Source organism: Panthera onca, chromosome A1 (assembly GCF_046562875.1).
Source record: "Panthera onca isolate mPanOnc1 chromosome A1, mPanOnc1 haplotype 2, whole genome shotgun sequence".
Taxonomy (NCBI): Eukaryota; Metazoa; Chordata; class Mammalia; order Carnivora; family Felidae; genus Panthera; species Panthera onca.
Genome location: NC_138339.1, coordinates 15,678,520 through 15,691,568, shown reverse-complemented (window position 1 = coordinate 15,691,568; position 13,049 = coordinate 15,678,520). Strand labels below are relative to the sequence as shown.

The 13,049-nt window shown below is 35.0% G+C and overlaps 1 protein-coding gene across 3 annotated transcripts in view; it reads left to right on the top strand.

Annotated features, from left to right (window-relative positions):
• The window catches only part of CDH18 (cadherin 18), a 489,837-nt gene that overhangs the window by 411,714 nt on the left and 65,074 nt on the right, over nt 1-13,049 (top strand). The gene's annotated exons all lie outside the window — the stretch shown is intronic.

The following is a 13,049-nucleotide window of genomic DNA, read 5'->3' as shown; positions in this document are numbered from 1 at the left end:
TTCTGTCACAAGAGTTGTGGGCATATAGGAAATGTTCTACCCTTATCTGTAAAACAAAATTAACATCTATATTTTGGGATTATTGTAAGAATTCGTGAAGCAATGCGCATGAAATGCTAAACAGAGTCACTTACGCCTAACAGTCACTCAAAAAATGCTTATTTGTCTAAGGCAGCATAGAGTGCTACTTAGAGAAGTACTTCTTTTTTTTTTTAGTGTTTATTTTTGAGAGAGATAGAGAGCACGCGCGTGCGCACACACACACACACACACACACACACACGCGCACACACACGAGTGGGGGAGGGGCAGAGACAGAGGGAGACACAGAATCTAAAGCAGTCTCTAGGCTCCGAGCTGTCAGCACAGAGCCTGACACAGGGCTGGAACTTACAAACTGTGAGATCATGACCTGAGCTGAAGTTGGACATTCAACTGACTGAGCCCCCCAGGGGCCCTGAGAAGTACTTAGCTCTTAAAGACAGGAAGACCAGGGTGGGAATTCTGACATCTTAGTAGCTGTGTGATCTTCTACTCATTCAACCTTGCTGAATCTCAAATATATGAGCAAAGAATAATAATGTTGTTTAAATATGTTGATAGAATTAAGTTAAATTATTATAAATTCCTTAACACAGTCAGGAAGTGCTCACTAAATATTTTTTTATTGTAAGATGTCATGCAGTAGTGATCATTAAAGCTTTCCTTGCATGATCAAAAAGATGTTTTCTTTTTCTTAGAAAAAAATTAATGTTTTTATTTTTGAGAGAAAGAGAGAGACAGAACATGAGTGGGGGAGGGGCAGAGAGAGAGGGAGACACAGAATCTGAAACAGGCTCCAGGCTCTGAGTTATCAGTACAGAGCCCTACACGGAGCTCCAACTCATGAACCGCGAGAGCATGACCTGAGCCGAAGTTGGATACTTAACCAACTGAGCCACCCAGGTGCCCCTCTTTTCTTTTATTTTCTTTCTTTCTTTTCTTTCTTTCTTTCTTTCTTTCTCTCTCTTTCTTTCTTTTTATCTCAATTTTGATAAAATCAAGAGGTTAGATGCATGGACAAGACTCTTTAGTTACCTTGTATTTATACCTTGGATAATCCTAAAAACCTAGAAAATTTGAAATCTTTAACAAATCAGTCTACTTTCTCCCATCAAGTCTTTATTCTTAGTCTCTTTATTTATTATCTTTTTGAACAGAAGCTATTATAGTACATGTTCTCCTTGATATCTATGTAATGTTTATAAAGGATTTCAATTTCCTTTTTCATAAGCATTATTATTTCAGTTTTAAAAGAAATGTTCACAGCACCCATGCATGGACAGAAACAATCCTCTGTGCCCTAATGTGTGTATTCAACACTCCTGTTCCATCTGTGAGTACAGAAACACCTTGTCAATGGACAACCCCTCTGTCACACTGACATCAAGAGTTGGGCATTGCTTGCATTTGCAGGATAGGCAAAGCATATAAAATAATATGCATTAACCCAATAATAATAATTGATAACTGATTAAGGGATGAAAATATAAGTCTATATGTTTAGTTGTCAAATGAGAGGAAAGACCACTATGCTTCATTATTCCATAAAATCCCATATTCCAAAAACAGTTTTGACACTTAAATAAAGAGTAAAATTATTCTTACTACACTAAAAAGTTAGAGCATTGGAAAAGATATTTTTAAATGTGTCCATCCTTTACCAAAAGAAGACAACACAGTATGAGAATAAAAATATCTGATGTTCTTAGTTTGATGTGAAAATATTTGGTAAACAATTGGTAAGAGTTTCTTTTGAAAATTAGATATTAATGATATATTCAGTAATTTATATTTACAAAATAATCAAAATTTCAAAACAATATGAGTAAAATATATGTTCAAAAAGGTATACAGAAGGGAGGAAAAAATTGAGGTTCAGAGACAAACTTCTCTCAGTGTTGTTCTTTATGTACCAACGTTCACACAAAAAACCCACTCATTCCATGTAGAACAGTGGTTCTCATCTAAGGACAACGCGCACACACGCACACCAGGAGATATGTGGCAATATCTCAAGACAGGCTTGGTTGTCACAGCTGGGGGAGGAATACTATCATCTGTCAGTAGAGGTCAGGGCTGGTGTTGGAACATCCGAAAATTCACAAGAGAGTCCCCACCAGAGAGGAGTTGCTGTTCCAAACGATCAGTGATTCTGAAGATGACACAGAATAAGCCAAACTGGGTTGTGCATGGGTAAAACTGGAGGACTAATTGAGTCACCTGGGTGGCGCAGTCAGTTAAGCATCTGACTTCGGCTCAGGTCATGATTTTGCAGTTCATGGGTTTGAGCCCCACATTGGGCTCAGCGCTTGACAGCTTGGAGCCTGCAGCCTGCTTCAGATTCTGTGTCTCCCTCTCTCTCTGCCCCTACCCTGCTCACATTCTATCTCTCTCGCTCTTTCTCTCTCTCTCAAAAAAAAAAAAAAAAAAATATATATATATATATATATATATATTTTTTTTTTTTTTTCATTTTAAATGGAGGACTAAAGGGGTGTCTGGGTGGCTTTGTCTGGTAAGTGTCTGGCTTCGGCTCAGGTCATGATCTCGCAGTTCGAGAGTTCAAGCCCTGCGTGGGGCTCTGAGCTGACAGTTCACAACCTGGAGCTGCTTTGGATTCTGTGTCTCCTTCTCTCTGCCGCTCTCTGGCTCATGCCCTGTCTCTGTCTCTGTCTCTGTCTCTCTCTCCAAAATGAATAAATGTTAAAAATAAAAATAAAAATAAAAATAAATAAAAATGAAGGACCAATTATACTCCTGGAAAGCAATTCTGAAAAGATAGATTTGAGGACTGCAAACCAGTATGTATGTTTTACATACATGCATAGCCATGTGGATGTTTCAGCATATACATTTTATTAAATAAAATAAATTATTTATATATACTTAATTGCACCATAATATTATTGATTGCCTCAGTAATTGCACTATGTTATTAGAAGCTTTTAATTGAACACTTGCTATGTTAGATACATTCTCCCAGTTTCTGGGATGCAAAGATGATTGGTATATTGTCTCCAAATGCTAATATTGAGATGTAGGAAGCCATTAACATATACATTATTCTTTTCACTTTGTTTTGGTTAGAAAACTAAAATGAATCCTTACTAAGCTGCCTTAAAATAATTAGACACCATAGCTGCTGTTTGGGGGCATAATTTACATAATATTTATTCCTTATTTTAATAAAAATGTGTCATTCACATGGGCCTCTAGGTGTAAACAGTGAATAAAAGACAGAAAACATTAACACAAAAGCAAGCTATACTTCCACCTTTCTCAGGGACCAAATGTTTGTACTAATTAAGGAAAGTACTTTGAAAAGATGTATCTTGCAATGAGCCCTGAAATGCAATTAACTCCCAGTTTGTAGAATTGATAATGAAAGGGAGTGTGAGTCTTACAGGCATTGGTGAAAAGCTTCCTGACTTCAGTCTTTGTGTTTCCATTTTCTAAACTATTAGTAACATTCTCCAGATTTCTAAGAACATACCATGTTTAGTTTTTGTCTCTTTTAACTCAAAACAAGAATGTGCAATTTGCAGCAATATAACCATCACTTTTAAAAAAATAGAATCAGGACCAGGCTATTTACTAGCAATGTAGAAACCCTTGATTTAAACAGACTGTACTCATTTCCCAGTGTATTACAAATGGAATTTATGAATTTCCTGAATAGCTACTGAGAGATGAACAATCCTATGTTGGACATGAGAAGTGAGAGAGCTTTCTAGAAATGTGACCTTATATCATGTGACCTTTTAATGGCACATTAAAAATAGTGACTGTTCTTTGCTTGCTATCTGTGGGCCAGGGGCTTTAAATAGCATGCTAAATGCTCTTGAAAGAAACCTAAAGTGTCTATGTTATTCATCCCATTCTACAGACGAAGAATTGAGGGCTCAGAAAGTTGAGTCATTTGGTCAAGTTCACATAGTGATAAAGTGGCCGACTCCAAATTTAGATCCAGTTTTACTTTACGCCCAAAACCCTGTTTTTTTAAAAGCAGTAGTATGTGGCCTCCCATATATTTCAACTTACCACTAATAACAGCAACAACAAAAACTGCATTTACAGAAGTCACATATCATAAAGTAGGAAGCAGATGATTACACGTTTAGAAAGCCCATTGATTGAATTCCAGTACTAGCCATCTTGTATTTGTGTGGATGTATTTCACACGCTAGGAAAAGAAATACTGAAGACAGTCGAGTCTCATTTTAACTCTTAGCATCTCAGAAGCAAAACTGTTCTTAATTTTAGAGTTTCCTCATATTGTAAAGTCTAAGACATACGCTACTTGATCTAGTGCAACAGTAAGAAAATTACAGAAGTCCTCAATATTTCTCATAGAATGAAGAGCTTTTGTATAAATTTATATGAATAAGTATAGTCCCCCCAACTTTCCTTCTTTTCCACTGTGATTCATAATCTGATTTTATCTATATATTACCTTATTGTTAAAATTTTTAATGTTTTCTGTATATAATAACCGTAAAGCAACCAGAAGGAAATATTAATTGTGCATAATTGTGTCAAATGCTCAGCATGACACTTTTTAGGAACAATAGCCTATTTATATGCTAATATAAGAAACAAAAGAAAATTTTGATCAGACTTGGAAATATTGCCAGTTTTTTTAAAAATTTGCTAAAATAGCTGAAGTGTTTGATCAGTCACTTTTGAGTTTAGTTCTAGCTTTAGTGAACAAATGCTTCCTGTATATTTACTGCATCCTTATAATGGTGCCTTTGTTTTTCCTATGCATTTCTAAATTTTCACATAGTTTGTGATGAGATAGGAGTTAGGAATACTTCATTAATTTGGAATGCCATAACAGCAAAAAATAAGAGATATTTCAAAATAATGACAAAGTCATGTCGCAAAGTTGAAAAGTAGAGTCAAAAAAATATTGAAGGAGGCTTGCATGTAGGATTCATATTCATGGAAGGAAGATGAAAAATAAGCAGAAAATGTGTTTCAAATGTATTCATGTGAAAAATATCATCTGATATACAATGGGTTTTTATTATACAGGCAAAATTTATTTATAAAACTTTAGCTTATTATAAGTCAAGAATACCTTACCTGGATCATTAATAGCAAGCCCTCATCCACCCTCATCAAAACTATTATAGTCTTCTAATACAAAGACAACTCATTAGGGACATTTCATGCAAACAGGGCAGAGATAGAGAAAGCAAGCTCCCACTTAAAATCAGAAGTCTTTGTCCATGACTTGTGTTTTATAATTGTATCACGTTATATATAGTTAGCACATTTACACTAATAACTTGACCATTAAATGTCGTGTGAATATGACATTTGAGAATGTAACGGGACCTAAAGATGACTGACGGGACCCTGTTCTTATATAGATGCAAATATCTGTAGACTAAGAAGGTTGAATGACTCACAGAGCTCACTAATCACAGAGACTGGATAAGAATGTGGTCACTTTGACCATGCTTCAATAAAGATACAGAAGACTCCTGCAGATTTTTCCAGTCGGGGGCCAAATTTATCTAACAGCTTTGTTTGTGGTGGCAACCGCTCCAAATCACAGTCGTGACCCCAGAAGAAGAACTTATTTTCTGGGTGGGCCTGTGTAACTCATTTAGCCCTGGAATGAAAACTTAAACCCTGGCTTAGTGACACTGTGCTAGTCTACTGACTGGAAACAAAACACCCAAATAGAAATTTTTCAAAGAAATAATAAGTGCTTATCATGGATCCATAGCATTCTAGAACTCAGGATTATTGGAATTTCTGATATCTCAGTTACATAGAGGCATGAATAAAAGAGGGGAAGCATCATATTTGTCCTTAACCAAAACTTTGATCCAATGAAACAAAACTATCTAAAGAATTAAAATCTCTGTGCAGAGATTTTAATTCTTTAGATAGTTTTGTTTCATTGGATCAAAGTTTTGGTTAAGGAAGTTAAAAAGCTTTCTAAAGTATATGTGTGCTATATGTGCTCCCCATTTTATTGATCACAATACACACTATGAAGTTGCAAATGGTACTTGTGTTTATTTTTTTTTGAGAAAGATTATTTTCTGGATGTGTTGATTGTGAACTAAATTGTATCTCCAGAGTAAGCTACGGGAACCTTAAATCTTTTAATGAATCTAAGCTATCTTGCAGATGTGTGACTTTTGGTTAAATTAAAGATGAAGCCACATCACTATAATATTCCACAGGGTGTATATTGATTAAACTTTATCCCATCTATTGATCATAGTCAGTAAAACTTACAAAAGCTGCTGTTGGGGAGGCAAAAATCTTAAATAAATTTGCTTTACCACTCACATTCTGTATCTAGAAGTATCTAAAATATGGCAACAGGAAGAGGTCTCCTAAACTTCAAGCCAACTGATGTTTCTCTAAGTAAATCACTGTAAAAATAGATTTCCATTACATAAGTTTTAAATTAATTTCTTATAGTGAAATGGACAGACTATAATGGAAGTAATAGGTGCCTCTGAGGACCAAAATTTTATTATTGAAATGAAAAATAACTTTCCAGTGCACTTTAACATGACTAATAATTATCTTGAGTCTATGCCTACATAATCAAAGGGAAATTGAGTGTCAGATGACGAACTGGGTAATTTGTTTAAAGTTGCTTCTGTTAAGAAAAATACTTGAATAAAAGGAATCATTACTGAGATTCACTGTTTGCTGTGGCTGTAACTTGTCTGCAGATTTGTTGGTCCGTAAATTCCAATTTGAATAATGAACTTTCGTCATATTTCAAGATGCATTTTCTCTTTACTTATTTCATTAATACATATTTACTAGAAATATGAAATGATGCATATGTTGTATGACAGGAAAGAAGGTAGTTGTAGGGATAAAAATTATAACCCAGAGTTGTACATGATGATGGCAACTTTGCAAGAAAATCTCCTATGCCTAATGTGCATTATGCCTATGCGTATGCCTGTCTCCTATGCCTATGCCATTTACGTGCCAGGGGGAAATTAGTTAAAGTTTGGCTAGGGAACTGGTCCAGTTAGAGGGTTCTTAAGGACTACTGGCGAAATCTGAGCTGGCATAAGCTTAAATTGTATTTAGTCTATAGCCAGGAGATTACTAGTTCTTCACAGACAGCATCTTATTGATCATTGATCATAAAATTTCAAGTAACATTGAATATAGATGTTATCTTGGTGATAATTTCACTCAGGATGCAGTGAGCATTTAGTGGTGGTAGGGATACAATGGTGTGTCATAATCATCGTATTAGAGTAAAACTTGTATCTGTCTCAACATTTCCTCCCTCCTACTACCCCTTTGACCACATATGTCTGTATATTTGTCCAAGGAATTAACTAGACATACTATGGAGTGTCACAATATTACAGCTTGAGATAATATCCAGAACTATGAGTTCATTGAAATACCGTGGAAGTATAAGTGGATCTGTCCTTTTATCAGTATTTAGATATCTCTCGATCACAGAGGAAAATAAATTAAGCCCTCATTGTTATAAAAAAAAAAAGTTGTTTGTTTCCTGAATGATTCTAACAAATTTCAAATGTATATATAAAGGATATTATCTCTATATGAAAACATACTGCTCTAGATAAGTAAAATATGATGACTTATTAGACTGATTATTTCTACCAAATGCATATAAAAGAAGTAAAGACTCCTATGGAATGCCTTAATTAATTTCACATTAGGTATTAACAGGGTCTTCTTAATATTGTTGAATAATTGGTTAGTTTGGTTAGTTTATTCATTCACTTATGAGGCAAAGTCATACACCTATGCTACTATGGGTGAAAGAAAAAAGAGCTTTACTCTCATATAGTTTCCAAATAAAATGACTCATGTGCACTGAGTAAGGAATTATGAATAATTTAATTTTCTGATAGATCTTTTAGAAACAAACAGTAGTTATTGCTATTTATGCGGAGGAACTTCTTCATTCAATAATAATCCTTATTCAGATCCTGTTGTGCTTGCATCACTTTGCCAGAAAAAACAAAACAGAAAAGAACAAACAAAAAAAAAAAGCACTTCCTATTTGTGAACCTTCTCAAGGTTTCCAAGAGAAAAAACCTTCCTACAAGGCATTAAAACAAATGAAATTTCTCTATTGAGGCCTATCATTTGACACTTAAACATAAAATCATTTCAAATATTATCCTGTATGATCCTCACAATAAAATTATGATGTAGGTCATATCTGCATTTTGCTTACAAAGAAAGCTCAGACAGGTGATACATTAAGTTATAGAGCTAAAAAGTGGTTTAGCTTGACGAACGTCATTCACTTGGTTTCCAGACTTGTGTTAATTTCCTTACTGTGTAACACCATTTTCACACATGCTAGATCTATTTTAGAAACAAATTTCCAAAGAGTTCATCTTTGCATGCTGAAGAAATCAACGCCAGGACCTACAGCTTGTACACAGAGCAGAAGGATATAGATGTTTTCAAGGGGTCTAAAGAGGTTATTGCCTCTAAGGTATATGAAAATTGGGAAATTTGTTCTTGGGAAAAGCCCCTACAACATTCTTCTTTTTTATCTGTGCATCTTCAAGAGCCTATCTATGCATTTAACCTTTAAAAATGCACTGCGAGTTGAAGTGTCCCCACCAAACACCTCTAGTCACCTCTGCTACAAAGAGAGCAGTTCCATTTTCTCACCAGCTTAGTTGAAGATATGATTAAATCATATAAATATGCTATAAATACAAATATATTTTATTTTAAAGTAAGCTCTTATTACTCAAGTGTAACACTATGTGTAAGGGCAATAATATTGATTGGAGCACTAATCTATGGGTGAAGGAAAGACATTCTTTCTTTATAGTATCTACAAGCGACAGTAGGAATCTTCTCTTTCTCTTTTTCTCTTGCTAGGCCAGTAGCCAATACCAGAAGAATAGTGGTCTGAAAAGTGCCACCCAGTTTTGCAACCAGATCTAAGATATCTCACTGTGTCTCTCTCTCTCTTAGTTTTAAATTCTGTACCTTCTCGATGATCCATAATGTACCTCTCCCTAATGCTTACCCTTCAAGACTGATCAAAACCATGTCTAAAGTCTCGTATTGCTTAGAATTTTACTATTCTGTCTGATTTTAAACTCTGAGCATCAATCATGTTAGTTTGCAAATAATTTCTTTTCCTTTTCTTGTCTGTTTGCTTAAGTAAATCATGTCTAAGTAATTCCCAGTTCTTATTTCCTCTCTTTGAATATCCCTCATTCCTTCCTTGTACTCCTTCAAAGAAATATTTTTGAATGAATAAAGCCTTAAATACTGCCTACTTCTTTTTTAAAGGGAGCTTGCAAATATTACTTAATGCACTTATATTCTATTTTAATCTCTTGCCCTAACTAGCTCCTTGATGTTGGATAAAATTCTTCATCACTCCATACCTCAGTTTCTTCCTCTATAAAAAAAAAGGGGCTATTAATAGTACCCATCTCATGCAAACTGTTTTCAGTTTGCAGTGAACTAACACTTAAAGCACAATATGGTACACCATGGAAGCTCCATGAATGTGACCTTTCTTTACCTCGTTTTAGATCGCTTTTGTAAATAACTCGTATATGTGTGTTTCCTTCAAGTCTTAAATATATCATCTTGGTATAGTCTTAAATGAAGAGAGAAAGTAGAATTTGAAGAAAAATATATTTAAACATCTTGCCAAGTTACATATACTCTTGCCTCAGTTTACACTGGCTACTTTATTATACCAATGGACTAGAATATTAAAAAAAATACTTCTCAGAACTTTAATTTCTCAAGTTTTATCATTAATCCCAATTTAGAATTTACATCATCTACACAAATGGCTAATTGATTTTCTGTTTGCTAGATATCCCTGAAAATGCCAAATTAACATTAGCATTGAAAAACACCTAAATATTTATATATGAGGTCATAAAGTATTAAGATGCCGTGTTGACTTTTTAGAGGTTTGTAAAAGGAAACAAGTGGATGTTATTATGAAAATATTTTTAAAAGTTACCTACTGAGAATATTTTCATCTATTTTTATTTGTTTGGTAAACAGTTTCGTGGACCCATGTGACTTCTTTATTTTATATAATTAGCACTGAATGATTCTACATTTAATCCCCCAAATAGTTGTAAATCATTTATTTTTTTCTCACATTTTCCTTTTTTTTCCTGAGCTTGTATTTGTGTGGCCAGGAAGAAATCCAAGGCTAGAATAAAGCAGAACTATTTAGTTCTACTTGAGTTGAAATTCAATTGCAGCTCCACATACAAAACTCTACATCCAAGCATCCCCTAATATCTAGCCCTTATACTGTAGATTTCCCAAGAGAGTCAGGACACATAGAAAGCTAAGAAGTAAATAACATGAGACTGAAGACACATACCTAGCATTGTACCTACCATTTGAAATAAAAGTTAAATATATATAAAAATATATATACATATATATATGTATATATATTTAAATATATTTATGTATATATTTAATTCAACTAAAGGGCATATTTATTCTGAAAGTATTTAATCACTAATGCTAGCATTTACATTACAAAGCTCTGTGTGAGGTACCTAAAAGAGAACAGATGATCCTGATACTGAGACAATGCATTTCATAGTCTTAATTTAGCTTAGAAACAGAAATCCAATTTTTTTTCCCCAGACTGACAGCTCAGCTCTGAAGTGATCAGATTTTTTTTTTTTGTTTTTGTAATTGTTTTTTAATGTTTACTTATTATTGAAAGTCAGAGAGATTCAGAGCGTGGACAGGGGAGGGGCAGATGGGGAGGGAGACACAGAATCTGAAACAGGCTCCAGGCTCCGAGCTGTCAGCACAGAGCCTGACGCGGTGCTTGAGCCCACGAACGGTGAGATCATGACCTGAGCCCAAGTTGGATGCTTAACCGATTGAGCCACCCAGGTGCCCCTGAAGTGATCAGATTTCTAAGATGGAGCATGTTCTCCCATATTTCATAGGGATGTGTTGATAACAATGTAATCTGAGCTTTGCAGAAAACTTTGCAATTGAATATGTTTTAATTTTAGGTCTGACTTTCCAAGACAGAAATCACTGTTTTTAGGGTATCTAAACATGGAAAGTATCTTCAAGACAGGTTAATGACAACTAACTTTAGATGATGTAATAACCCAGATTTCCAACTGATTACATTTTTAAAAAAGTTATTCCTTTCCCGTGACAAGACTTCTCACTTCTAAGCAATCCAGCCCTCATCCTCAGCATCAGGCCTCTGGACAAAGAATATTATGAGAATTTTTTGTGATGTGAATGCAAGTCAAAATCAGTTTCAGTGTACCATGACCTCATGTTTTGGGAAAGCCCAATGACATTGCCCTTCCCCACTGTTCTGTAGCATCTGGATTTTGTACCGTTTCTCTGAAATCAGTTTTGCTTTACACCTGTTCTTCATGTTTAAATGCCTTCATTATGTTGAACTTTCTTCAATTAACATGTAGTTATTATTAGAACAGTCAATGCAAAATGGTCTATTTCTTGCTTTGATAACACAGTTTACAAGGGTTATATTCTGGCTCTTTTAGTGTTCTTAGGATGGTCTACAGTTTTGATTTGCATGATCTATTAATCTTCTATAATGTGTGAGCAGGATTATCCACAGGTTGTTACAAGGTTTCACACCTTTGCCTTAAATTCTACATATTCTGTTACGTTACATTACATACATTACATCTATTAAAGGCATGGAGTTGTATTTCAACATTTATACTCTGGTCCAGGAACTATGGTGAATTTTGAAATATTTCCACCATCACAATCATGTATCCTATGTATTTACCAGACTTCTGAGATTTCCCTCATGCTAAAATGGAAGAAGTGTCTCTGTTACTTTCTTTTTTTTTTTTTTTTTTTTTTTATTTTATTTTTTTTTTTTAAATTTTTTTTTTTTGTCAACGTTTTTTATTTATTTTTGGGATAGAGAGAGACAGAGCATGAACGGGGGAGGGGCAGAGAGAGAGGGAGACACAGAATCGGAAACAGGCTCCAGGCTCCGAGCCATCAGCCCAGAGCCTGACGCGGGGCTCGAACTCACGGACCGCGAGATCGTGACCTGGCTGAAGTCGGACGCTTAACCGACTGCGCCACCCAGGCGCCCCAGTCTCTGTTACTTTCAATGGAAATCCCTGTATTTGTTCTCTGGAACCCAATCCTGCTTCACCTTCTCATAAATTTTACCATTTTAGGTATTTCACTCTTTCAAAAGGATCATTACCTTCAGCAAAGACAGTGCTTAATATCCCCAATGAAAGAAAAAAAAAATATTGAACCACTTCTCTGATGATATATGGCAGCACTTTCTCTGATCTCTATTTTTGGGTGACGGTGTCCAGTAAAGTATCGTGACTGTGGGGCTTCATATATTCGCATTCAATATCCTCTTGAGTCCACTGTTTAAAAAAAAAAAAACACACACTTTATATTTTATTGAAGAGATTCTTTTCAAGTTAACTAAAGATGCCTATCTTTCAAAATCCAATCAACCCTTACTAACCTCACTCGGCCTCTTAATAGAATTCACTATAATTGTTCACTTAAAATACCTTCCTTTCTTGGCTTCTGTGCCACCCCATTCCCACTTAGTCTCTTCCCCTAGACTGTTCCTCTCCTTTTGCTAACACCTGCTCATGTATAGATGCTGGGCTGCCTTAAGCCCAAAAGTTTGGGTGCTGTAGTGCTCAATACTTCACTTAACTTTTCTCCTACAGTTCTCTCCCAGATGAAATTATACTGTTCCCAGAATTAAATTAGGCTTAAATTTAGGCTTATATATCTCAAATGGATATGTCCTATTCAGAAAACACACTTGAACTCCACACTCATATCCAATTCTCTGCTTTTTATTCCACTTGTTTATCTACTTGACTTCTAAGGCATAGCATGTCTAAATAATTGATTTCTCCCAAATTCTTTTTCTCCCAAAGGGAGTTATTTGCCCCCCTACCTCTATCCAGCTCCATAAATAGGCTTATCAATTACATGCTAGATCA